This window comes from Typopeltis vanoorti, chromosome 7 (assembly GCF_054136105.1).
Source record: "Typopeltis vanoorti isolate ZY-2024b chromosome 7, IOZ_Tvanoo_1.0, whole genome shotgun sequence".
NCBI lineage: Eukaryota > Metazoa > Arthropoda > Arachnida > Uropygi > Thelyphonidae > Typopeltis > Typopeltis vanoorti.
In genome coordinates this window covers 41,591,213-41,616,331 of record NC_143555.1, presented here as the reverse complement: position 1 = coordinate 41,616,331, position 25,119 = coordinate 41,591,213, and the positions used below count along the sequence as shown (strand labels likewise).

The following is a 25,119-nucleotide window of genomic DNA, read 5'->3' as shown; positions in this document are numbered from 1 at the left end:
CAGTTATGGGTTCCAGGGGTTTCTTCGTGATGGGGGAGGAAGTGGAGAAGATACAGAGACGAGTGACCAAGATGATAGCAGGGCTGTGGAATGAACCTTATGAGAACAGGTTGAAGATTTGTGGGTTGCAAAAATTGGTCAACAGGAGGGAAAGGGGTGATATGATTGAGATATTCAAATTACTAAAGGGTTTCTATAAGATTAATCCAGAAGATATTTTTGAAAACAGGACTGGTGGTGGGAGGACTAGGGGCCATGCATGGAAGCTGGGTAAGAATGTGGTTAACAAGGGTGTTAGAGCTAGGTTTTTTACTTGGAGAGTGGTGAATAAGTGGAATAAGCTGCCAGAGTCTGTTATGGATGCTACGACCATGAATGAGTTCAAGATAAGGTATGATAGATACTGTGTGAATGTTGAATAGTTGTTCTTGACATGATGTTAGGGCCTCCCTCGATGAGTCTGTAGACTCCTTGGAGTTGCCCGGGATAATAATAAAAACTTTCCAACAATACTTACTATTATTAAAGAAATATATAAATGACCGCGAATTTAGACATCTCTCATATTTATTAAATATTTTTTGAACAAAATCAAGAAATGCTTTGCTATGATTTAAAAGAATTGATTTGTGAAATAGAATTAGTTGAGGAACAAATAAATTCAACATATAAAGATTTTAATAAAACAGAAATGATTGTATCTTTTATCAATAATCCATTTCAAGAAAACTTGAATATCACAGAAATTTCAAATAAAATTAGTGGACTGTTTGATATTAACCAAGCTGAAGTACAACATAAGATAATAAACATTCAGAATAGTTTACATTTAAAATCAATAAACAATGAAGTCATTTGGAGGCATGCACATGAAAAATTCCCAATATTAACTGAAAATTGAATAACTGAATATTGCGCGAAAAATTCTGTCATGTTTCAGATCGACATACTTGTCAGAATCCACTCTTTCAAATATGACTGTCATAAAAAATCAATTAAGAAACCAAATTACAAATGATCATTTGGATGATTGTCTGTGATTGGCCACTTCTTCATATCAACTTAACTATGAAAATATTTCAAGGCCCAAACAATGCCAAATTTCACATTAACTTTTTTTTTTTTTTTTTTTTTTTTAAATCAACCAGCATTTCCTGTAATTTGTGAGTTTGTAATCATTCTGTTGTTTTTTTTTAACTTTAGTTTTCCAAAATAGAGAAATAAATATTTTATTCCAATATATGTTTTTTTTTTTCTTTTTGCTGTATTAAAATAATTAAAAGTGATAAATAAATTTTTAAATACACAAATAAAATTTTTAGTTGTGTATTTTTTTTTAGTTGTTTATTTGTGTGTAATCAGATATCAGGTTCTGGGAACGTGATCTATATAAGAGAGTAGATCGCCAAATAACTTTTTATAGAAAAGTAGCTCACGTAGTAAAAATGGTTGAACACCACTGTTGTAGGGCATCCTTTCACTGCTATTACAACAGTTACCCTTTGGGGAAGACTCTCCACTATGTTCTGTAAACTGCTGCTAGAATTTGTCTCCATTCCTCCTGTAGTATGGCTAACAGCTAATGAGTGTTAGTTGGATGAGTAAGTCTGCCATGAAAACTTTGCTACAGCTCATCCCAAAGATGTTCAACAGGGTTGAGGCGAGGACTCTGGACTGGCCAGTTCAGTTCTTCCACCTCCATGTCTGCAAACCACAGAGATGGGCCATTGCTGATATGTGCAAGTGCATTATCATACTGATGCATGAATGGGCATATTCCAAACTGTTGTCACAGTTTGGGAAGAATGGAATTGTCCAAAATGTCATGGTAGGCACAAGCATTTAAAGATTCTGGACACAGAAATCAATAGGCCTAGTCCAAACCAGGAAAAACAGGCCCCAGACCATTACTACTGCCTCCAAATTTCAGGGTCGACATAAGACATTCCTGTGAGTATCATTCACCAGGTCAAGACACATCGATTGTATATTGCCAGATCATGTACTGCAATTAATCGCTTCACAGGACCCTCTTCGATTGATCCACAGTCCAATGGTGGTTGTTTGCATCATTCCTACTGAGCATTGGCAGCTGTAATCAAGGGCTTGTTAGTCACAGCATGACCATGAAATATATATTTCATGGTCATGCTGTGACTAACATGCTGTGAAACCCAAGAACATACACATCCTGATGAACAGTTCTGTCACTGGCATTCCAGAGCTCATGTGGAAGTCATTTGTGATGGTTGCTAAGGCTGACTGATGATTTACTGTGACAACATGCTTGACATTTGTCCATTTGTTGGGCCTACCAGTTCAGGGGAGGGATTTGGTGGTTTCATCACATTTCATGACTAACCTCGCTGGCAGTAGAACAGGGAACATGCAATGTGGCAGAAATCTCTCGGACCGAATTTGCGGCCTATGACTATTGTGCCATGTTCGAATGGACTCAACTCTTTTCATTCACTCATCTTGATGGCAAAGAATGTCTGCACTGCTAATCCTCATGTGCCTATGCTTATAGGACTGTGTCGAGCAAAGCAACATAGAGCTATGGGGGTGTCCAGACACTTTTGGCAACATACAAATACATGCATTTATATATACACATATATATATGTTATATATATGTAAGTGCATGTACTTGTATTTGCATATATACACATATCATCATATTGCAGATTTGTATCCTAACCAGATGTAAAGGATATTATGATAGAATTACTGGTAGGAAGTTCATCATTATGAACTTCCTACCAGTAATCCAACAAGCCACCTCAAAGACATTTGAGTGGTTCAAAGGGTTTAAAGATGTTCAAACTTCAAATGACGATGACTCTTGATCTGGATGACCATCAAAATCCTGCACCCATGATTTGATGGCTCCTGTTTGGTGATAGGTCATCAAGAATCAGATAATTACTGTTTGAGAGCTAGCCTGTGAAACAGGAATCCCTGCAGGATCCTGACATCAAATTCTGACAGATTTGGAAATGAAAGACTACTACAAAGTTTGTGCTGAGAGTTCAGATTATTCAGTTCTTTCAAATTCGTAAGTTTCTAACTCAAAAGAACACCAGTCATACCTCACCCAGCCTATTCACCAGATTTGGTCCTCTTGACTTATTCCCTAAGCTAAAACACTTACAAGATGAAAGCTTCAAGATGTAAATGAAATTACACAGAATGCAACACAGCAACTCAAAGTCATTCCTTTAGAACAGTCAAAAGTGGAGAAATTGTTGGGAATACTGTATTGGGAAAGAAGGAAAATATTTTAAGGGGATCTGTTCTATTAGCTCATAAGCTTTTGTAAATAATTTAAACAAATTGACTTTCCTGGAACTTTTTGAACAGACCTCATAACTTTGCTTTTAATATGATTCAGTGACTGCTGTCATCTGTTCGTCCCTCATTCTCAGAACTCTCATAGCTGTGGTCTTCAGCCTTTGATCTAGTGTTTTATTTCTAGCCTAGCTCAGAGATCCATAAGCTAAAACTGGTTTGAAAAGTGTCTTGTATACAGCTAGTTGAATGTACTGACTAATTTCTCTTTTATTCCATATAAATTAAGTCAGTTGACTTCCTATCACACCAGCTTTGCTAATTCTGTTTGCTACTCCAGATTTATTTTGCCATCGTCAATAAAAATTGTGCCTAAATAGCTGAAATGTTAAACTGTTCTAAAGGTTCTCCATTCAGGACACCATTGATGTTTTCAGTGTTAATACCTATTTTCATTGTCTTTATCATAAATTATTATTATCATTATTGCACAGGCACCTCCATGGAGTCCTAAGCCTCCAACGAAGGCTTAGGACTTCTGCTCCTAGAAGTTCTTACTGAACTTCTAGGAGCAGAACAGATGACCTCTTGTTCTCCTCTCTCTAGTCCAAGTGCTGAAACATTTTCCCTGTATCAATCATAAAATCCTTTAAGTAGCTTAAATGTATCTATCATGTCCTCCCTTTTTCACCTATCAAACAACTTTTGCAATCCACAAAAACCCTCAATCTGTCCTCATATTCAGAGCATTCCAAAGACCATGTTCATTTTCCTGGAGTACAGTTTGTAACCTTTGTATACCAAAATGCACAGCTTTACACTTTTCTAAATTAAATTGACATCCATTATGTTTTGCCATACTGTCAACCTATACAAATATCATCCTGCAAGCTCTCTACATCACCTTGATTAACTATTACCTTACCCAACTTTGCATCATCAGCAAATAACTCAATATATCCCTTCAAATTATTTTCTATATTATTTATGTAAAATTAAACAATAGTGGTCCACATACAGAGCCCTTAAGCACACTACTAGTCACCTGCACTCACCTGGATTCTGCTCTTCCATATACTACTTTTTGAAATTTGTCCATCAGTCATCTGCATTTCGCAAATGGTTTTGTGAAATGCAGCAGTATCATCATATAGCCATTCCCTTTATCCAACTCAGCTTCACCCTATTATAAAAAGTTAATAGATTATTAAGGCATGACCTACCCTTCATAAAGCCATATTGCCTCTCATAGAGTATCATATTCTTATACACTCATTCCTGAATACTATTTTTGACCAACTTTTCCAATACTTTTACCACCACTCCTGAGATACTGACTCGTCTTTAATTTGCTACCACATACTTAGATCCTCCTTTATGCAAAGGAATTATTTTACCCTCCTTCCACTCTCTTGAGACTATGCCAGAGTTGACTTAAATTAAACAGCCTAGTCAAAGGCATAGCCAGTTCTCCTGCACATTGTCTTAAAATGCAAGCAGATATCCCATCCAATCCCATAGCTGCAATCCACAACATTTTCTTTAGCAGCTCATGCTTAATACTACAACTACTCATCCATCTAACTCCTATTCAATTTTCCCTCTTGACCTTGGATATACAGTGTGATATTGCTACATCCAGATATCCCTTAACTATCCCACATGCACTGTGAACATCCTTCTCTTGCAGAACTTGATGCCAATGGTACTGCATCAAACTGGCTCCTAATCCTAAGTGTATCATAATCACCTGCCTTATAGTTGCACATATACCCTTTCCTAACTGGTATTTCCATATGTTTTGCTACCTGCCAAGCCAAGACCACATGATCACTTTCCCCAATTAGAGACAATGTAGCTACTTTAGTTATGGACTGCAGTTATCCAGCAGAACCCTATAACAAGATCCAACACTCTCATACCAAAAGCCTCTCCATTACATTCTGTTTCAAGTAATTATCTCTCTCTCTCAGTAAGTGCATAAATTCCATTTCCATTCTGCCATGTGAACTTCCCTCTTGATCTATGTCTCCGAAGTTGAAGGCCCCCCATAATAATTACTCAGCTTGCACTCATTGTACTTAAATGCTGATGCATGTCTTTGACATCATCCCTGGCACCATGTGGCCTACAGCAGCGACCAATTTTATTTTATACTTTATCCTGTTCAGCTAATTTCTTCTCATAACCTGATTTTGCCTTCCTTGCCATGCTGGTCACCTTTCTTGCCTAATCCTGATGCATGTCTTCCACATCATCCCGGTATCATGTGGAAGAGTTAAGGAGTTAGCTGGTCACCATTCTCCTTATACACCTCCAAAACATTTTTTTTTTTTGCAGCTAACGCTTAATGATACTATTCATCCATCTAATTTACCCTCCTGATCTTGGATATCCAAGGTCAAGAGGGTAAATATTATTTCAATTTCCTAGTTTGGCTAACAAACTCCTGTTAGCCAAGTCTCACTAATTACTATAACTTTTGTCGAGGTTGTATTAACCAATGCCAAAATCCCATTTGATGTTGTTGCCTGCCTGAGAGACTAAATTCCGCATCGGTCTCACACCAAATTGACTCAAAAGAACTGCCACCTGAATGCTACTCTTGCTGGCTGCAACTCATCTGGTAATCATCAGTAGTATCCCACCCCTGTCCTGTTTACTCTGTCCTCCTTGAAAATGCTAAATTCATCATATTCTCTCCCTGTAACTATGTCGTCTGCTGTTAACCAAGTCTCACTAATGCTAATGCCTATAACTTTTGGTGAGGTTGCACTAACCAATGTCAAAAAGTCTTCTCTCTTATTCCTGATCATCACTTTAGGTCCCCAACCATCTTACATCCTTAATTGACTACTCCATTTCACATTGTTGCCTGAGAGACTAGAGTCTGTATTTTTTGTTCATTCACACACTCGTTTGTTTCAAAGGTGCTTTCACACACACACACACACACTTGTCTACACCCACCCTAAGACACCTAACTCCAAATCCATTTCAGTACAATCCATCAGCATTGTACAAATCTTTACTTCCATCAAACTCAGACCATAGGTCCATAAACTTGACAACATTTCTTCTGCACAATCTGCATACTGAATCACTACCTATCATTACTTTCCTTCTGAATTTGCTTCTATCATAGCATGGAAGCAGACTCAAAACTTCATCCACTCGCTCTTCTTTTTCACTTCTTCCACTAACTCTTTCACATCCTCCCTCATACAATACTTCTCACCTCTCAAGTCATTGGTTACAGCCAAAACAATCAATTCTTACACCCTGCTTTCTGCATTCTGACAGAATTACTAATATTAATTTTTATGCCAGGGAAACGAGATTTTATAGCACTTTCATGAGAACTCCCCTATTATAGAATTTCCATAAATAATTATTTGCTTAAGCTCATTTTCTCAATTATTCTTAATATTATTTTTGGCTTCCGACCTCTTTTTCAGTTCAACTGGGCTCTTGATGTTTCTGCAGTCTTTCAATCTCATGCTCTAGCATTAGTCATGCTCTAATGCATGCAAACGTGCAATTTATTTTTATTCAGGTCTTGTACATTATCTGGAACCATTTAAAGTAATAAACATCTATAATTACTATTATTATTATAAGCCTGCCATTGGCAATATTTTGGAATGTAAAATATTATTGTAATTTATTAACAATTTTAGTGCAGCAATCCCTCAATTAGTGCGCCTAATACGTTCTTTAAAACAGACACATTAATCGAAAACACACTAATCGAATATAATAACCTATGGGAAAAAGTATAATTCGTTCCTCAAATTTCTTTTCTTGACCCTTAATCTTTTTATAAATTAAGGTATGTCTCAGGGCCTAGTTAAAGGAAAACCATGAAGCTGAAAGACAATAAAACATATTCAGAATATAAATTTTATTATTTTACTTCTTAACAAAGAATTGAGCTAACGTAGTTTGGCAGGCATTTTGTTTCTTTCTTTTTTTTTTTTTTTTCCATAAAACTGACGGTATGGCCCTATTGCCTTTTCTACTCTTCTGCAGATTTTGCTGTTTCTCTCTCATCAGGGTCAGCCTCTAAGCATTGCTGCTTAAAAACTTCGATTGTACGAAAAATGTTTTCAAATTGTTTCTGTGAAATCTCTTTTGGCTGACTATCAGTGGTTAAATTTTCTTCATATTCTTCGGGATCTTCCTGCTGTGCATCTAAATTTAGCAGGTCAGAATCACTCAATTCTTCAGAATGAGATTTAATCAAGTTTTGGATGTTATCATTGAAGGGGAGAAAGAAATGAAGGACGTATGAATTGGTCGCCAACACGCAAAATCACGTGCTTTATAGATAAAATTTCCCAACTGTTATACAAGCAAAATAATTACCACTTTAAAAACTATAATGATCATAAAAGAGAAGTTAATTTTCCGACGTGTAATAATAAACAACTCATCCCAGAAGACGGATTGATTACCCTATTATCGGAAATGGATTCACCTTCTATCATGCACAGAAGTGTGGAGGGTCTCAGATCCGTGATCGTACTATAGCATATGTCATAAATGACATAAGGCGGTAAAAATTTGGAACATAGTATACATGGAAGTAGTGTAGTATGCCATTAAAAATAACTTTGTAAAATGTTTTAAATCGGTAACTAAATTATTTCATTCTGGTGAGTGATTTTTTTAAATAGTTAGCCATAAAAATGTATAGATAGAAAATTTTAAAAATCTGTAACATTTATTTTTAAGATGTATATAGGCGCACTAATCGAATATGGGTATCGAAAAAAAATGGTGCACTAATCAGGGGCACATTAATCGAGGGATTACTGTATCTTCAACATTTGCTGATGGTATACTCTATTCATCCTACTTTCAATAAATAAACCATGTAAGCTTCAAGACTTTCTGCAACCAATGCCTTAAACATTATTCTCAGTATCATCGTTTAGAATGTGAGGAGATAATAAGCGCCTCCGTAGCACAATTGGAAGAACGACGGTACATTGCGCCCTTCGATTGGAATAGGCCTAAGTTCGATTCTCGTCGCGGGAGGAATCTTTATCTGGTCGATTTCAATCGATGGTGAGTTAGCCGATCTCATACGGAGGTAGTAGGGTTTTTTCTCCCGGAAACTCGGGTTTTTCATCCCGCATACGTACAAATCGGCCCTTCAGAACACACGCAATTTACAGACAAAAATTACTAGTTGTGGTGGTGTTGGAGGTGGGCGATAGATGGCGTTGATTCGTAGTAAGGTGTAGAGACAGTTGAAGATGTCCTCCCGCGATGAGTCTTCGGACTCCTTGGAGGTATCAGGAAATTATGAATTGCCTAAATGTGTTCTGAATGCTAAGAATGTGTCAAGCTCAGTATTATAAACATGACGCAAGCAAACTATACCTTAACTGATATGACATGTAGATGATATGGATAGCTTAGTCATTTATCATAATTGTATCAACTAAACAATCAGTGAGTCTTTAGCTCCACAGATAAAATAATAATAATTCTGCACTTGTTTCATAAATCAGAATCTCTTCTAAATCAATTTTGGTAAACAGAACTTTTGCAATTTTCTTCCTTTCTTTTTTTTTTTTTTTTTTGTAAATTGCTACCTTTTTTTTTAACTAAACTTTTTTTTTAGATGTCTGCTTTTTAATATAAAAATTATAAAAAATATTATCAATTGGCACACTTTCTATAATCAAATTTTAGTAAACAGGTACCTTTTTAATTTGATAACACACTGTCACATTTGTTTATCACCTAACACCAAAGATAATATAAAAGTTGAAGATAGCTAAATATTGCAAATAATGTTGCAAAATGTAAGGTTATGCACTTTAGGTTGAAAAGATTGCATTCTGTGTATCAGATCGACTAGATTTCAGGAAACTGATGAAGTTAGGGACTGATGGTAATGGTGAAGAGAGAGTTGAAGTTCAGATGGCACATTGCAAAAGTTGGCAAAATAGTTAAAAGGACACAGGAAAAGAGGATATTGAAGATCAAACATTATTTCAAAGCTGAACATTTGTAGAATTTGTAGCAATATGTGTAATCGTAGTTAAAAGGCCTAATTAGATATTGAAAAAAAAAAAAACTGACAGGATAAGGAAGTTATTATCCCTCTTTATAAGAATATGATTTGGCCACATCTTGACTACTGTGCATCTGGTGACCTAGGTTTCATTCAGATCAGGAGATGGTGGAAAGGATCTAGAGACAAATGACTAACCTGGTGATAGCTAGTTTAATCACTTGTGTGGGGTGTAATTTGACACAAAATAAATTTTTCATGAATGAATTGCCAGAAGTAGTTGCTTCCCGAGCATAAAGGTTAGTGTGGGTTTCTTGAGATGAATTTTCTAACTTCATAGAGATAACTGTATAATAATCATAATAATTAAAAAAAAAAAAATTCTCCCATTTGGAAGATATGACCCTTTGCAACATGTCAAATTTACTAAACCAAAATATTACCTATTGGCTGAGTATTACCATTGTACTGTACTATAAGTTAAGCTGTTCTTGTGGGTAACCTATAAAAAAATAAATAAATAAATAAGTTCAACTCAGCTATTAGTATTTTTAATACTCAAAAATGTGATAACAAAAGGGAATTAAGTGTTTCTTTGTGTCACTTAACAAAGGATCTATGATTCTTTAATATTCCTTAATAATAACTGCTAAATAATTTAATGCTGCTTCACTCTGCCAATATATGCCAGATCAATTACATTGTTTACAGCTGTCTTAATAAATAGTAGCTCAATTATGATTCCAAATTGATTATATATAGGGGTACTTCCAAATTTTTGGTTCTTTAATGATGGCTTGTGTCATGTGCAGTAAATATTATTTTATATATTTCAAGTCTCAGAAAAATTCCAAAGTTTGGGGCATACCTTCTCTCGTACTGCTTCCTCTGTAGTTTATATGCTAAAGTCATCCATAAACGGACTTCTGTTTGAGAGAATTGCATCCTGGTATTTGGGTAGGATAATGCAAAGTAATGAACATATTTACGTCTTTTCAATCAGATATTTACATGAATAGTAAGTTCTAGGACCATACATGTATTTGATGTTTGTGTAGAAGAAATGATATTTGAAGTATAGATACTCCCTAAAAAAATAAGTAAATATAAATAAACAAAAAGTACAATTAAAAAGGGGGAAAATGTGAGAGTTCTTGCTTCTGTCTTCCAGAAGTTAATTAATTAATGTTAAAGCTGTGTCCACTCCCTTGGAGAATAAAAGACGTTAGGATTTAACATATTCTTTTCTTTCAATAAGTTTTCTTCGAACAAAACAATTGAGGATATTTAAAGCGAAACAAATTTTCAAAAATAAACCGGAATTTTTAACTTAAGCCTATTCTTATTTTTCCATATTTGACAGAAAGGCTATTTAATGTGAAAATTCCGACATTTAATAAAATCAAGTCGCAAAGTGAAATACAAATACCAAAATAATAATAAAAGCAAATCCGAAACACAGAACAAGTGACGAATACACAGGTGATCAGCCGAAATTTAACTGATGAAACTCACATGCGTTACACGCCCTCTATCGTCAACTGACAGTGATACTCTTATTTCCGATATTATTTTCCCCAGTCTCAGAATTAAATCAATTACAGTACATGCTTCGGCTGAAAAAAAAAAAAAAATGATTAAGTCATTTGCGATTGACACATGAGAAATAACTTGTCAGCTGAATAATAAAAGGAAATATTATTATTACTACCCCAAGACCTCATGGAGTCAAAGACTCATCGGAGAAAACTCATATTGGAGGTGCTATGATTGAAACATGCAACTGATGAGAGGAGTGTCCAAATTGATAGAGGAGTAGAAGATTATTCAGTAGAAAGAAAGAAAGAGTACTGTATTCAAACTTTTTGGGAATGGCGACCCAACGTTAGTTATGATCCCATCTATACTTAAACGCAGACATATTCATTGCTGATGGATAATTCAAATAGTTTGTTTTGGAGCCCAAAACAGACACTATTCGTCTTTTGTCGTATTTATTATCAAAATAATAATATGACACCTTCAGGGAGTCCAAAGACTCATCGAGGGAGAGTGTGCCAACACCATCGAACCATTGATCCCTTCCAACTACTAACTTCGCGCAAGCTTGCTTAAGTTTTTGCGAGCGATTAATACAGTAGCAGAGGCTCTACCAATCGACCAACCTATATATGCATCAGTGGCGGCTCTTGGCTTGAAATCGTGGGGGGTGGGGAGCTGCTGCAACTTTCGAAATATACATGCACACTGTAAATATAGTGTATACGTGTTTGGATAAAATATCAAAATTATGGTAAAAATTAAAAAAAAAAATTAAACATGAAACAATATTGTTTATTATCGATAAAATTATAGAGTTTAGTATAATTCAATAACTTTTTCCTTGATGTTTGTGTGACTGTTGAAGAATTTTTTCTCCGTTGAAATCGTCGCAAGTGCATTTAACTTTTCATAGTGCTCCTCAGAAGTGTTTTTATTCTCTTTAATGTTGAAAAACAGCGTTCAGACTCTGATCTAGTCATAGGAATTGTCAAGGGAATTTTTATCAATACAGTAATTTCACTAAGAGCAGAATCTAAATTATTTTCTGTTATAAATGTTAACAAGTCAATTCATTTACAATAATCATGCATGTCGGATCTACTGAAGAATACTCGAAGTTCAGTTTCAAGTATTTCTTTGTTGATCATGGGATATATCGTCTTTACTCCGTAAACCCGATATATCCGACGAACACTACTACTGGCGCAAACTGCATATAAACAACAGTGGAACTGCGCTTGACAGACAGTGCCACATTACGCTGGTCAGAAATTTGGGGGTGTTCTGCAGTTCTGCAGTGCCTATGCATGAGCTGCCCCTGATATGCATCATAAATACATGTCGGGAACTGAGCTCCCAGCACATGAAATATACATGAGTGTTCCGGTGAGATAGGTATCCCTAAAACCTGTAGAAAATGACACAAACCAGCAGATGCTTGTTTGCCTCATTTCTACATTCGCTTCAAAGAAGAGGATAGGAATGAGTAACAACATGAAGAGTTCATCCCAACTCAACCATTGCAGATATGGTTGAGTTGGGGTGAATTGAATGAAATTACTGATAATTGCATGTGTTCGCCAGACGGCTTATGTGTTTTGTAGAATGAAAACCTATTCTCTAGAAAAGTGGCTAAATCACTTTCGCTTGAAAGATATTAAAATGTTTCTTGACGTTCTAGACGGGATTCTAAACTAGTTGTCACATTTGCCCGATCATAGGACAAATATGATACAGTCTCACGAATCGTCTTTGTAATAGAAACGGGAGAGCTATTTGTAATGAATATTCACTGCGATTTCTGACCATATTGTCCCAGTATTTTTTTCACTGATGAACAAAACCGTTGGAGTAAACATATCATTTGGATCTATCTCAGCGCGATGCTAATCACAAGTTCAACACAATATAATCAAAGCAGTGAAGTTCTGAAAGTACTCGACATATATCCTCTTTCCCTGGAGTCCTATTTGGAGGCGAGATTCTACGTAAAGATTATTTACATCCATACAATTTAGAATAAGCACAGCATTGAAGAGGTAGATTGTTATCAGTTGTTTAACTTTAATTAGTTGTTTATTAGTTTATTAGTTGTTTTAACTTTGTCAGTGATTACTCAGAATTCTCAAATAGCATACTTTTTATTCACCATTAAAAAGACACTTTCTCGATATGCTAAATATATAACATTCAAAATACGCATCGATGAAAACCATACGAAACAGTAAAATCGAATTTTTAAAGTTTTCAAAGATCTTCGACGAAAAAGTTGAATTCAATTTGTGCGTGGTGAGAACCAATTAATCGTATCAGAGGAGATTCACTCATCTCAGAAAGTTATCATATCTTCATTGTTTTGCCAAATAATTGGCTTTTTTATTTGAAAATGTTTCTTCGTTCAATCCGCAAGGGCATACTTAGTGCGATGATGGAGCTGTGCTGCATTTTTGCTCAACAGTTTTCAGATTATCAGAACTGCCACTCTACTAACCACTGGGTGAGTCAAGAGGAGTGCCGTCATCCTTTGACGCGCAACTAAATAAATAAAATAATAAAATTTCTGACGCTTGTTGAAGACTGCGACAGTCTTCAACAAGATGACAGTGGATTTATTGAAGATAAAAAGAAATAAAGTTATCGAAACCAGATGGATCTATTTAAATGATAAACAACCTGGGCTGGAAAAGAAACTGAATAGGAGGGTGATCTTAAAAGTTCTCGGCCTAACAATGAAAAAACGAATATATAATTTCAAAATTATTTTTATTTTTCAACATAAACTCCCTTAAGACTAATGCATTTATTCCAACGATGCTATAGCGCCATTATCCCGTCCCTGTAGTGGTTCTCAGTAAGATCTACAAAATACCCTTCTACAGCTGCAATGAACTCTTGATTTGAAGAAAAACGCTGACCAGCAAGGAAGAGTTTTAATTTTAGGAAAAGATAGAAGTCAGAGGAAGCGAAATCTAGCGAATAGGGTGGATGTTCCAACAATTAATAGTGCAGATCCCTTAATTTTCCCATTGCCAAAATACATTTGTGGGCAGGTGCATGTCCTGATGAAAGATGATTTTGTTTTTCTGCAACCTGGTATTTTCTTAAGAATTTTTTCATCTAGTCTGGTTAAAATATCGGAATAATATACCCCGGTTATTGTTTTACCCATTTTCAACATAATTAATAAACAAAATTCCTTTAGCATCCCAAAACACCAATGCCATCATCTTTCTTGCTGATGGAACCGACTTTGTCTTCTTTGGTGCTAAACAACTGGGTTTTGTCCACTGTTTTGACTGCTGTTTGGATTCTGGTGCGTAATACTGAATCCACGTCTCATTCATAGTAATAAATCGATGCACAAAATCAGTTTCATTCTTGTTAAAACGCTCCAAGCACTGTTCAGAGATTTTCATGCGAGTGCGCTTTTGATCTGTTGTGAGCAAGTGCGGCACCCATCTTGCACAAAGCTTTTTCATTTGCGATTCTTCATGCAAAATATATCTTACACGTTCTTTTTAAATACTTATAATCTCAACCATTTCACGCACTTTGATTCGTCGGTCATCCAATACCATATCGTGAACTTGATCAATGATTTCTGGTGTTGTTACTCTTTTTGGACTTTCTTCAAGTGGATCATCTTCCAGGCTGGTACGGCCACGTTTAAACTCGGCAACCCATTTCGTAATTGTAGAAAACGAAGGCGAAGAGAGCCCAAGCTTTTATGCATTTTGAATGAATTTCTTTTGGCGTTAAACCTTGTTACAAACCCTATTTGGTGTTACAAAGAATTTTGTAATGATACTCAATTTTATCCATTTCAATGGATACAGACAACACTTTTGCTTCAGACAGCTGTATAAATCAAACTACTTTATAGAATGACTTGCAATTTCACAAGGATGCTTATGACAGATGTTCCAACTTAGAAAAAAAATTGGCGATAGTGTTGCCATCTATGGTCGAGGCAAGAACATTTCAGACCACCCTCGTGTATTGACACTTACGAGTAAAAAAGCAGGAGTTAGTGGATATTATGATGGAAACGGAACTAGAAGTTTGGGGTTTGAGCGAGGTAAAATGAAAAAAAAAATATAAATAAGAGAGAAGTATAATTTCCAAATATTCTTATTTATAAGAATATAAATAAGAATATTTGGAAAGAAGCAAATAACTAATCAAAAATGTTATTGGTTTTATCATTAGTAAAGAAGTAAATGGTAGACTCACAGATTGCGCTGAAATTAGTTATAGAATAATAAGGCTTGTATTTGGACGTAATAAAAAACGAATCTCAGTTATCCTGGTATATGCACCGCTACAAGGTTTAGATATGGAGGTAAGGAGATATTAATAGAGGAACTGTTGGAAGGTGCTATTCAGAAAACGAGTGTAATGATTTTAGAAGATCTCAATGCACAGATTGGAGAAGAAAGAACAGGTGCAGAAAAAAAGTTCGGCCCACTTGGTTTTAGTCAAAGAAATGAGGAAGGATAAAGGTTATTAGATTTTTGAATCAGAAATTATATCAGAATTAGAACAGCTGGTTTCAGAAAAGACAAAGCCATAAAATTACAAGATATATTTGGGATAGTTAGCAAAAATGAGTAATCGATTATTTCATTCTTGATCAAAAATGAAGCAAGGTAGTCATGGATATCAAAGTTGTGCCTTCAGTTACTTCATCCACTTTTATGGTGTACTGAAAGATAAATATAGAAGGAAAAAAAAGAGACAGAATACCGAAGCTATGGACATTGAAACAATCTGAAATAAAGCAGAAATTTGAGTCTCGGATTATATCCAAGACCGATGAGTTAAGAATGGATAATACTGATGGTGAATGGAAAAAATGTCGAGATGTAATGGTAGGAACATCAGCAGATGTGTGTGTGTGTGAAAGAAAAAAAAAGGAAAAGAATCAGGCCGATGGGATGAGAGAGTTAAAGAAGCAGTGAAGTTTAAAAATAAAGATTTTGAGAGATTTATGAAGAGTATATCAAATGATGATAGACTTGTTTATAATAAGATGGATAATATTTGGTCATAAGATGGATAATAGATAGACATGCAAAACATGGTAATTAACGAGGAAAAGATAAAAAAGTGTGATGAATTGAAGCAAATTGGAAGAAGGTATTAATGGGAACAAAAAATATTATATAAAACTCATGAAGAATAGAAGAAAACATAAGGATACAGGTATATTACCTGTATCCGTACACTGGAAGAGAGATTTGGATGATGTGGCAAATTTATTTTAGAGATATCTTAAATAAAGTTCAAAGAATAGGAAATAAATCGGAATGAATACAGAGATGAAAGAGATAATAAGGAAATAAATCTGGTTGAAGAATTTCAGCCACATTTTCAAATTTTCAACTAGATTCCAGTTGAAGAAGAAGAATAAAAAAAATCCATCCCTTGGGATAGATGGTTTGCCTGCTGAATTTGTTATGTTACATTTTTATACTGATCTGGAGAAAAAAGGTGGTGCCTAATAATTGAATCGAGGGGATTATTTTTCAATATATAAAATATGCTCAAGAAGAGAGTGCAGTAACTTTAGATAAATAACATTTTTATGCCACTGTGGAAAGATTTATGAAAGGATAATGGCAACAGGAATAAGAGAAATAGAGAAAGTTCGAAGAGTTTGGTTCTAGAAAAGGGCAATCGATTATTGATCTAAGTTTTGCTGTAATGAAATGATGAAGCGAAACTGCTTCTCCACTTTCCATTCTATTCGCTCACTATGCGTCATTTAGATGGTTTCCTCTCCTCAGATTTCTTCACGAATGCTGGAGTAACCTAGTGCTCTGTATTCCATTCCATTCCATTCCATTCCTCTTCTTCATTTGACAAACTTTATAGTGCACATCATTTGAAACTTCGAGATCTTCCATAACAAATATCTTGAACACTGATCTCCATGCCATTCTTCGCCGAGATAAGGATAACCAGTGGATTCAATGCTAGCGAAAAATCTCGTCTTATTTTTTTCATAAGAAAGGCGAACATTCACTTTCCCCTTACTTTTGATAACACTTAGATCTCCAAATATAATCAAGTTTTTTTCTCTTCTTGGGCGGCTTTCACCTTCAGCTTTTTCTGGCATAAACGCGTATTTTTTACCTCAGAAACAAAATAGTACTTTGCTGTTCAAGACTACTTCTCACCTGTACAACTGCTGCTGTATAAATTCCAAATCTGCTTTACCTAGAAATAGTGCAATGCAGCTAAAAGCTCTAGAAATGAAATGCGTGATTCTACCAGAAGAGGATAGTCTGATCTGATAAGCGCAGGGCTTCCCCCATTCACAGATTCATTCTAATATGAAAACGACGATAATAACAAAACTTTTGTTTAGTCGATATCTGTATTCCAAGTAAAATATATATACCATTAAATTGAAGAGTGGAAATAGGATGTTTATCGAGTTTCTATTTTATTTTTTATTAGTACTGTATTTCCATTTCTCTTATAGGATTTTATAATTTATATGTTCCCCCAGTGTGTGTGTGTGTGTGTGTGTGTGTGTGTGTGTGTGTGTGTGTGTGTGTGTGTGTGTGTCCTGTTATAAAGCCATTATGTGAAATTAGTAAATTATCATCACCAATGGAAATGGTTTTGCTGAGTATTCTTCCTACACACAGTAATTCCCAGAAGATACGACACGACTCTAGGGATATTTCACACGCACCGGATATTGTTGAAATAATATTTTATTTCAACAATTATTCAATTATTCATCTGTTTAAAATACTAAAGCATTTTCTGACCGAATACATTTTTCATGCGAAAATGGCAAATTGAGTTTTTTTTTTCTTTTTCTAATCACAATTCATCCTTCTGTAATATACTTTATTTTATTGCAGAAGCAGGATATTCGAGGAAAAGATGAAATGTTACAATTAAATACGATTTTAGGTTGAATAAGTTATTTTTTTCAACATTAAAAAATAAATGATCCATCTTTCGACATATCCCGGTAATTTTCAACTGTGAAAAGTCCTGTGTTACTTCATTTTCCGCAATTTTGTGACAACACGTTAGAGCTTTTAACCCCCCCCCCCCATCCCCAATGCAACTTACAAAATTGGGGAAGGAATACCGTCTCTAGAAAGGAAACTCCATGGATGCTAATTCTTAGGAAAATAGGTTAAATTAGGTTAAATTAAGGTTAAATTTAGGTTAAATTAAGGGGATAAAAATCTCTTATTATTTTACAGCCAGTATGCGAAACTCTAAGATCGAAAACTACGATCTAAGAGTTTCATGCCGAAGAACTATCGGCGAATCCAAGCGTAAGTGAACAGCTGGTTCACTTACGCTTGGCAACACCAAGGCAACTCGAAGCAAAGGTGGAGCAAGATCCCTCACTATCCTTGATATTTTCTCATAATGTAAAACACAGCTCCTAGGAGATGTAATACTGCCTTACATTACATTACATTGTACTACCAGGTGTTCACTTACGCTTGGATTCGCCAATAGTTCTTCGGCATGAAACTCTTAAATCGTAGTTTTCGATCTCAGAGTTTCACATACTGGCTGTAAAATAATAAGGGATTTTTATCCCCTTAATTTAATCAACTTCGCCAGAAAAAATAGCCGTTTTGGCTTTTTATCTTAGCTTCTAGGTTTTGTTGTTGATAATATAAAATATGAATTCCATCTAAAAATAATAAAAATATACGAATAATTATTATATATATATGTGCTGACATTACAATTTTGGCTTCATTGGAATTTCAATAATTTCTAGTATACATTTTCTGTTGTCTGACTGACTAAGAATTAAAGTTTTAAAACTATTTTTACATTTTATAAGTTATAATTTTTTAAGTATTCTACACATGTAGCATGGTTATGATCAGCAATACTTGCTTTAGGAGAGATGCCTTAGGTGGTGTAATTTGTCCTGTATACTATGTATACTTGATATTTATTTTTTAAATATTACAAAATCTATTATAAAACAAAACCTAAACCTGCCTAGCAATACCGAGGTGTATAAAGAATCCAATGTGCCTAGAACATGGAATTATGAGATATCCGTTGTTGTAATACTTTTCTAATTCAAAATTCAAAATCGATGAGAGTGAACAGTACTAGGCATATACTATCGTTGCAAACGTTAATTTCGCATCGTGACGTCATCGGAGGAAAATTGTAATTAGTTGAAGCAAAGCTTCATTCTTCGTAAAAAAATAGAACAGTTTCAAAGGTAAACTTGAATATGTTGTTGCAACAATCGTTCTGATATTGATTGGGATATAAGTAGCATAGCGATTTTTGACTTTCATATACTCAAATGAATACTTCATAAATCATCCCTTTATATTATAAATAATATGTGTACATCGTTTGCTGAAATCTATATACTGCGTTGCTCATACTGGACAAAACGGAATTAATAAAACAAATCGATTGGAATGCCAGGTGAAGTCATTTCTTTGGTAGCTTTTATTTGTAACATTTAATGAACGACAGGCTATTTTCAAATGAGTAGTGACTTTATTTTTATCGGATTATATTTATTCAAATGAATGTAATCTAATGAACTTAATCTAGCTTATTATTTTTTTATTTTTACTTTGTGAAATTTTATAGATTGGGTATGATTTCAAATACATTAATTGAATTGATGCTTGCAATTTTTTTCCTCGATTCCGGAGGACGGTATTTATTTCATATTTTTAACAAAAAGATGAATAATCAAATTATTCACCCCTACAATTAGATAAAAACGTAATGAAAAAGAACGAAATCAACCTCGGCCTTCAACAGGAACAACTTAGTGCTTTCACTGGGCTCAAAAATCCTTTCGAGTATCCCAACTCCCTTCACGGCATTATGGTGTTTTTATAAAAACAGTTATGCCGCCATACACCATCACAGAAAACTAGCGCTGCGTATTCGAGGAAAAATAATCTCTTGCCTCTTCGAGAAAATATGACTAATCTACTATCAGACCGATTAATTCATTATCAGTAAGAGAGGATTTTTTCCTTCCTGCAAACTAAAGAAACCACTGCTGAATACATGCTACTAACAGACATAACATTTGCTAAGAGATCATAGCTACCTTAGCGATAAATTTTAAACAACCGGAATTTATTCTGTAATCAATACTATCGATTTTGTATTGTTACTCGCGTACTTAATATTCGCTCCCTTATACAGACGCAACTAAAGATTGTTTCTATATAAGGTAGATTCTTTTGTGCATTTTCAGCACTCAATGCTCTCTCTTGATTCTGCAAGATCAAAGCGCTATTATTGCTATTCTTTTTTTCTACAGATATTTCAATCATTTAATATTATCCTATTCGACTTATAAAGGTCCGAAAATTCCGATTGCGTACATATCCACTAAAATTCTTATCTTCAAAATTTTAGAGCGAAAACAAACTTTGAAAGTGTAGGTTTATGTGACTTAGTAGTTCTGTGAGAAGCTTCCAGTATTAAGACTATATTTTAAGATAAATAACGAGCTTAATAAAAATAAGCGATTATACCTAATACTAATACGCAGTTATAACCCTATAAGTTTCGTAAGTCGGCAGACTTAGATCGTCAGAGATACCAACAAAACAGTTATACACAATAAAAGACTAGAAGGAATTAACTACACATATTACATGTTATCAGAACTTCACAATTGGTACACAAATAAGCAACCAGATTAAAAAACGTCAATTTAATTGCAGTGTACGTGTTGAACACTGCTGGTTATTGCTGTCAAGTTCTGTGGCATCACACGTATCGTATCCTAGGTCCGTGGCAATTAGATTTTTAATGAAAGCAGGCAAAACTTGTGTAACTTAAGCCTTGATTTTTGTTACATTATGTGGCGATCCATAGCATTTGTGAACCAAAAAAATGCCATATATCGATCATAATTGTTTTAAAAGGAAGTTCAAGGAAGCCTCGCAAATGTTTTTGAATGTACCAATTGTCAAATTCTGATAAAATATATGTAATGAATTGTTTCTATTCTTTATTGTGTATAACTTTTGCTATTAGCCTTGATGATCTAAGTCTGACAACTTACGAAACTTGTAGGGTTATAATTGCTTATTTTGTACATTAAACTCTTTATTTACCTTAAAATGTGGTCTCACTACCGGAAGGTTCCCACAGAAAACTTCACCAGTAGGTGAAGTTTTCTGTGGGAACTTCATGTCATGGACTATAACAAACATTCCTAGGTGTTAGGTGTTGGTGCATCTCCAATTATTTGTTCACATTTCGGAGCAGCAATTTTTAAAAACAGAGCTTCCTGGGAGGGAGAGAGGGGGGGGGGAGAAGAGAGAGAGAGAGAGAGGAGAGACCATTTTTCTTACAGTACAGTGAGAGACCATTATATAAAACATTTCGCAACAACAGAAAGTATTATTACAGAAAATTTCATTAAAATCCAATTTTCATGTTGTTGCCGGCCTGGTTGACCGAGTAGTTAGCGTATCGGCTCTCCAACCAACAGACTACAGGTTCAAATCCAGCTATTGGTATGAATGTTTGCGACTGTCTTTAGGTGGTAGATCAATTTCGTCCCCCTGTACGAAACTCCAACTTGCTGAAGGTTTAAATGCCATTTTTGAATTATAGAGCAGGTTTTCCGGACAGAAAAAAACAAACAAAATAAAACATATATTGTTTTCATACAGAATAATAAACTAGTACATCTCTAACTTATTTTAGCTATCACAGAAGCTTTGACATACAGTTTTGTCAATACTAGGAAAGAAGAAGGTGAGGACTTTCCTAGTATCTATCGATCGATACAGAAAAGATAGTGGGGACAACAGCATGAATTGAATATCGCATTAACAGCAGGTGAGCGGCATTACCTTGACAAAGCTGGCAATAGAAAGCACAACTATCGACTTGTGCTTCCAGTCACTGAAAAAAAAGTAATTGTGCTGTTTTGTGTTTTGTTAAAGCTTTCTGTTTGTCTCACAGAGAGCGAAGAAATACACACACAGGTTGGATGGCATAGTTACATCGATTGAACTTCATATGCCCGTAATAGGATTAGGAACACGGCAGGCAAGTGAAATGTTTTCTTTCGGTCTTGACATAACATAATTTAATTAAATGTATTCTGCTAAACTATCATCATCAAATTCCTGAGTGGAGATGTAGAGCATATTACGATAGTATTACATGAGACTTCGCATCATTATCAACCTCCCAACAGTTTTCCTCTAAATGAATCTGTTATCTGTCAAGACTTCAATATTATTATCAGATCTTATACTACGGTCTTCTAAGGCACTCACTACATCAATACATCCAGATTTTAGGCTTCCTCTGGATCTTTTCCTGCCACACATAAATAAAAAAAAAGAAAACGCTTGTTTTGCTAACATTTCCTCTCTCATTCAGTTTAAGTGACCCTACCACCTGAGATTAGCTCTGTTCGCACATTCTTGAATGCTAACAATGTCAAGTTCCTACCTAATGTCTTCAGTTTTGATATGATTTCGTCATTGAAGCCATCCGTTCACTTCACTAATTTTTTCATAACTCTCTTATCTGGGGTCTGTAGTCTTCGATCACCTGTCTTACTTCTAGCCCAGCTTTTAGATTCATAATTTAAAACTGGTTCGAACACTGTTTGTTTACTGCAGTATAGTGTTCTAATTTCTCTCTTATTCCATGTATAAGTGTTCAAACGAGTTTTAAATTATGGATCTAAAAGCTGGGTTAGAAGTAAAAATCAAACACTACAGACTCTGAATTATAATTATAAATCGGAGATAAGAGAATTATGAAAAAATTAGTAAAGTGAGTAGATGGCTTCAATGAGTTGAGTTTAGCTGAGTTGATTCCCCACCATACCGCGTTTGCCAATTCTCTTGTCTATTTTAAAATTTACAGGTAATTTCCAATCTTCACTAAAACTGCGCCTAAGTAGTCGAAATATTTTACTGGTTGCATAGGTTTTCCATTTAGGATGCAGCTGATGTTTACAATGTCCTGCGTATTTCCATAGTTTTTGTCCTTTCATTGCTGATTTACATAGTTTTTGTCCTTTCATTGCTGATTTACATACCGAATTTATTACAGCAGTTGTTCTTTTTAACGAAGTCCTGCAAACTTATACTAGATTCAGTAAGAGCTAAGTTAAATATCGAAAATTTTGATATTAGGTTTAATGTCGCTTTTCTTCATAATGGGATTCATATAGATGATTTTAGTAATGTGCCATTCGCACCATATAATTGTACCGTTTTCAACAGCTTTTCTCTTGTCATCTTGTCCTGTCTTGTCCAGATCAAGAAAACTTAAGCGCAGATACTTTTCATATTCCCATGATTTCTCAACTATTTCTCTTAAAGTGAAAATCTTATTCTGACAACCTCTACCTGTCCTAAATCCAGCTTGTTTTTCACCAAGCTTTCCACCCACATTCATTCTTGGCCGTTTCTCAATTATACTTGCATAAATCTTACCTGGAAAACTTAGTAGAAAATTCCTCTCTAATTCGCATAGTCAGATTGGAGTAGAGCTCTCCGTACTCATCTATAAAAAGGGAAATGAGTACCGAGAGCTCTATTCCAATCATCTGGAATGCGACCCTGTGACCAGGTCTTCTGAATTATGCAGCATTTCCACTGCAATAGTTTTGTATCTCCATATTTGTGCATTTCTAGTCGAATATCACCTACTCCAGCTTCCTTAATCATTTTTGATGGTTTTTTCCCTTCAAGTATTGATCGGATTCCTCTTCAAAGTCTATCATTGTTCTGCCGTCGCTGCTTGTTTCATTTAGCAATCTTTTAGAGTAATTATTCCAGACATCTACAATTTCTTCGTCTTCTGTTTCCATTTTACCTTTGTCATCTTTGATTCCTTATATCGTACTCTTTCATCTCTTTGTAACTTTTTCAATAGCTTCCAAAATATTTCCATTTTTCTGATATTCATTTTCTATAACCTTAAAGAAGTCTTCCCATTACGTTTGGTTTATCTAGGTTTAAAATGCTTCGCTTTCTTACATTTTGCTCTCTATTTTCTCAGAACACATGCTTTCTTACTTAACCAGGAACATTTGATTCGCTCTCTGCTTTTTCCTTGACTGCCTCTTTAACTTCTAAATGCTATGGAGTTGTGATTTTTCTATCATTGCAAACAATCTAGCCGCTTTCATCTCCGGTTCAATCAATGTTTACTTCAGAATCTGCAATTGATTATTCAGGGTCTGATTCTTGTTTTCAAGCTCATTCATTTTTTCTTGAATGCATTTTACCTCTGAAAGCTGCTCAACTTTGACAAGTTTTCAAACTTTCTTACACTTTTCCCCCATATAATATGATATTCAGTTTTATCCTACTCAGCACAAAACGGTGATCACTTCCACTTCCTTTTTCAAATTCTCTGTATACTCCTCTGAACTAGCGTAAAATTATGACTATTAACAATACTATAGTCATTGGGACCTTTTCTTATTTCTTCACTTGCGTCTTCAAGTGACTTTGTGCATATGTCTAATTTCGAAGACCGTGTTAGTGATAACTAGTCCATGTCCTGAACAAAAATCCAGCAGATACTTACCATGATGTTGTGGTTATAGCATTTCGGCTGTTTAGGGGCAGCTATATACGCCACCATCTAGGGAAATGACTATGAACAAGGTTTCCCGTTGCTTTCCTTGCCATACTATATCCTATGACTATAGCCTATGTGTTCACGGGGCCGGTTTGCTTGCTTGCCAAATGAAACTCCCAGATAAACTGTGGAAAACCCTGCTGTCCAGGCCCAAGACCAGCTAATTTAGCTATGGCTGAGAAAGATCCTTAAGCTTCTCACGTCTCGACGGGAATTAAACCTAGGACACTCCTTCCCCATGAGCGCAAATTAGTCTCACTGTTTAATTCCTCATTCTTTTACTTGCCCATTTTGCGTCACCTGATATTGCCGTTCCTAAGATTATCATTGTATTTAGTTTTAAATACCATAGCTACTCCTTTTGTACCCTTATCTTTATAACCTGTCTTAACATTTTTTATTTCTTACTTAGAAGAATTTCACACGTTTTTGTTTTCTTTGTTTCAATATATCTATTATATCAGTCTGATACTTATCCTATTCTTAGACTAATTTCATTTATTTTAGGTTATTGTTTCTTTTGTTGCCGGTTCCACTGATGAACTCTGATGATGTTGGTTTGGAATTTGTTCAGATATCTTTTTGCTGTTGGCCTTGATCCTCTGACGAAAACAGCGGGGATCCTGTTT

The 25,119-nt window shown here is 35.0% G+C and overlaps 1 protein-coding gene across 4 annotated transcripts in view; it reads right to left on the bottom strand.

Annotated features, from left to right (window-relative positions):
• The window catches only part of LOC150104622 (ATP-binding cassette sub-family B member 10, mitochondrial-like), a 222,744-nt gene extending 211,936 nt beyond the window's left edge, over positions 1-10,808 (bottom strand). For 3 of the 4 annotated variants that reach the window (XM_090395227.1, XM_090395225.1, XM_090395228.1), the window contains exons 1-2: positions 10,191-10,808; positions 9,766-9,824 (exon numbers count right to left, since the gene is read on the bottom strand). The gene's annotated coding sequence lies outside the window, so the exon portion shown is untranslated. Of the gene's footprint in view, positions 1-9,008; positions 9,109-9,765; positions 9,825-10,190 lie in introns of those variants that run through there. The other variant, XM_090395226.1, reaches the window with a different exon arrangement.
• Positions 10,809-25,119: the final 14,311 nt, after the last annotated feature.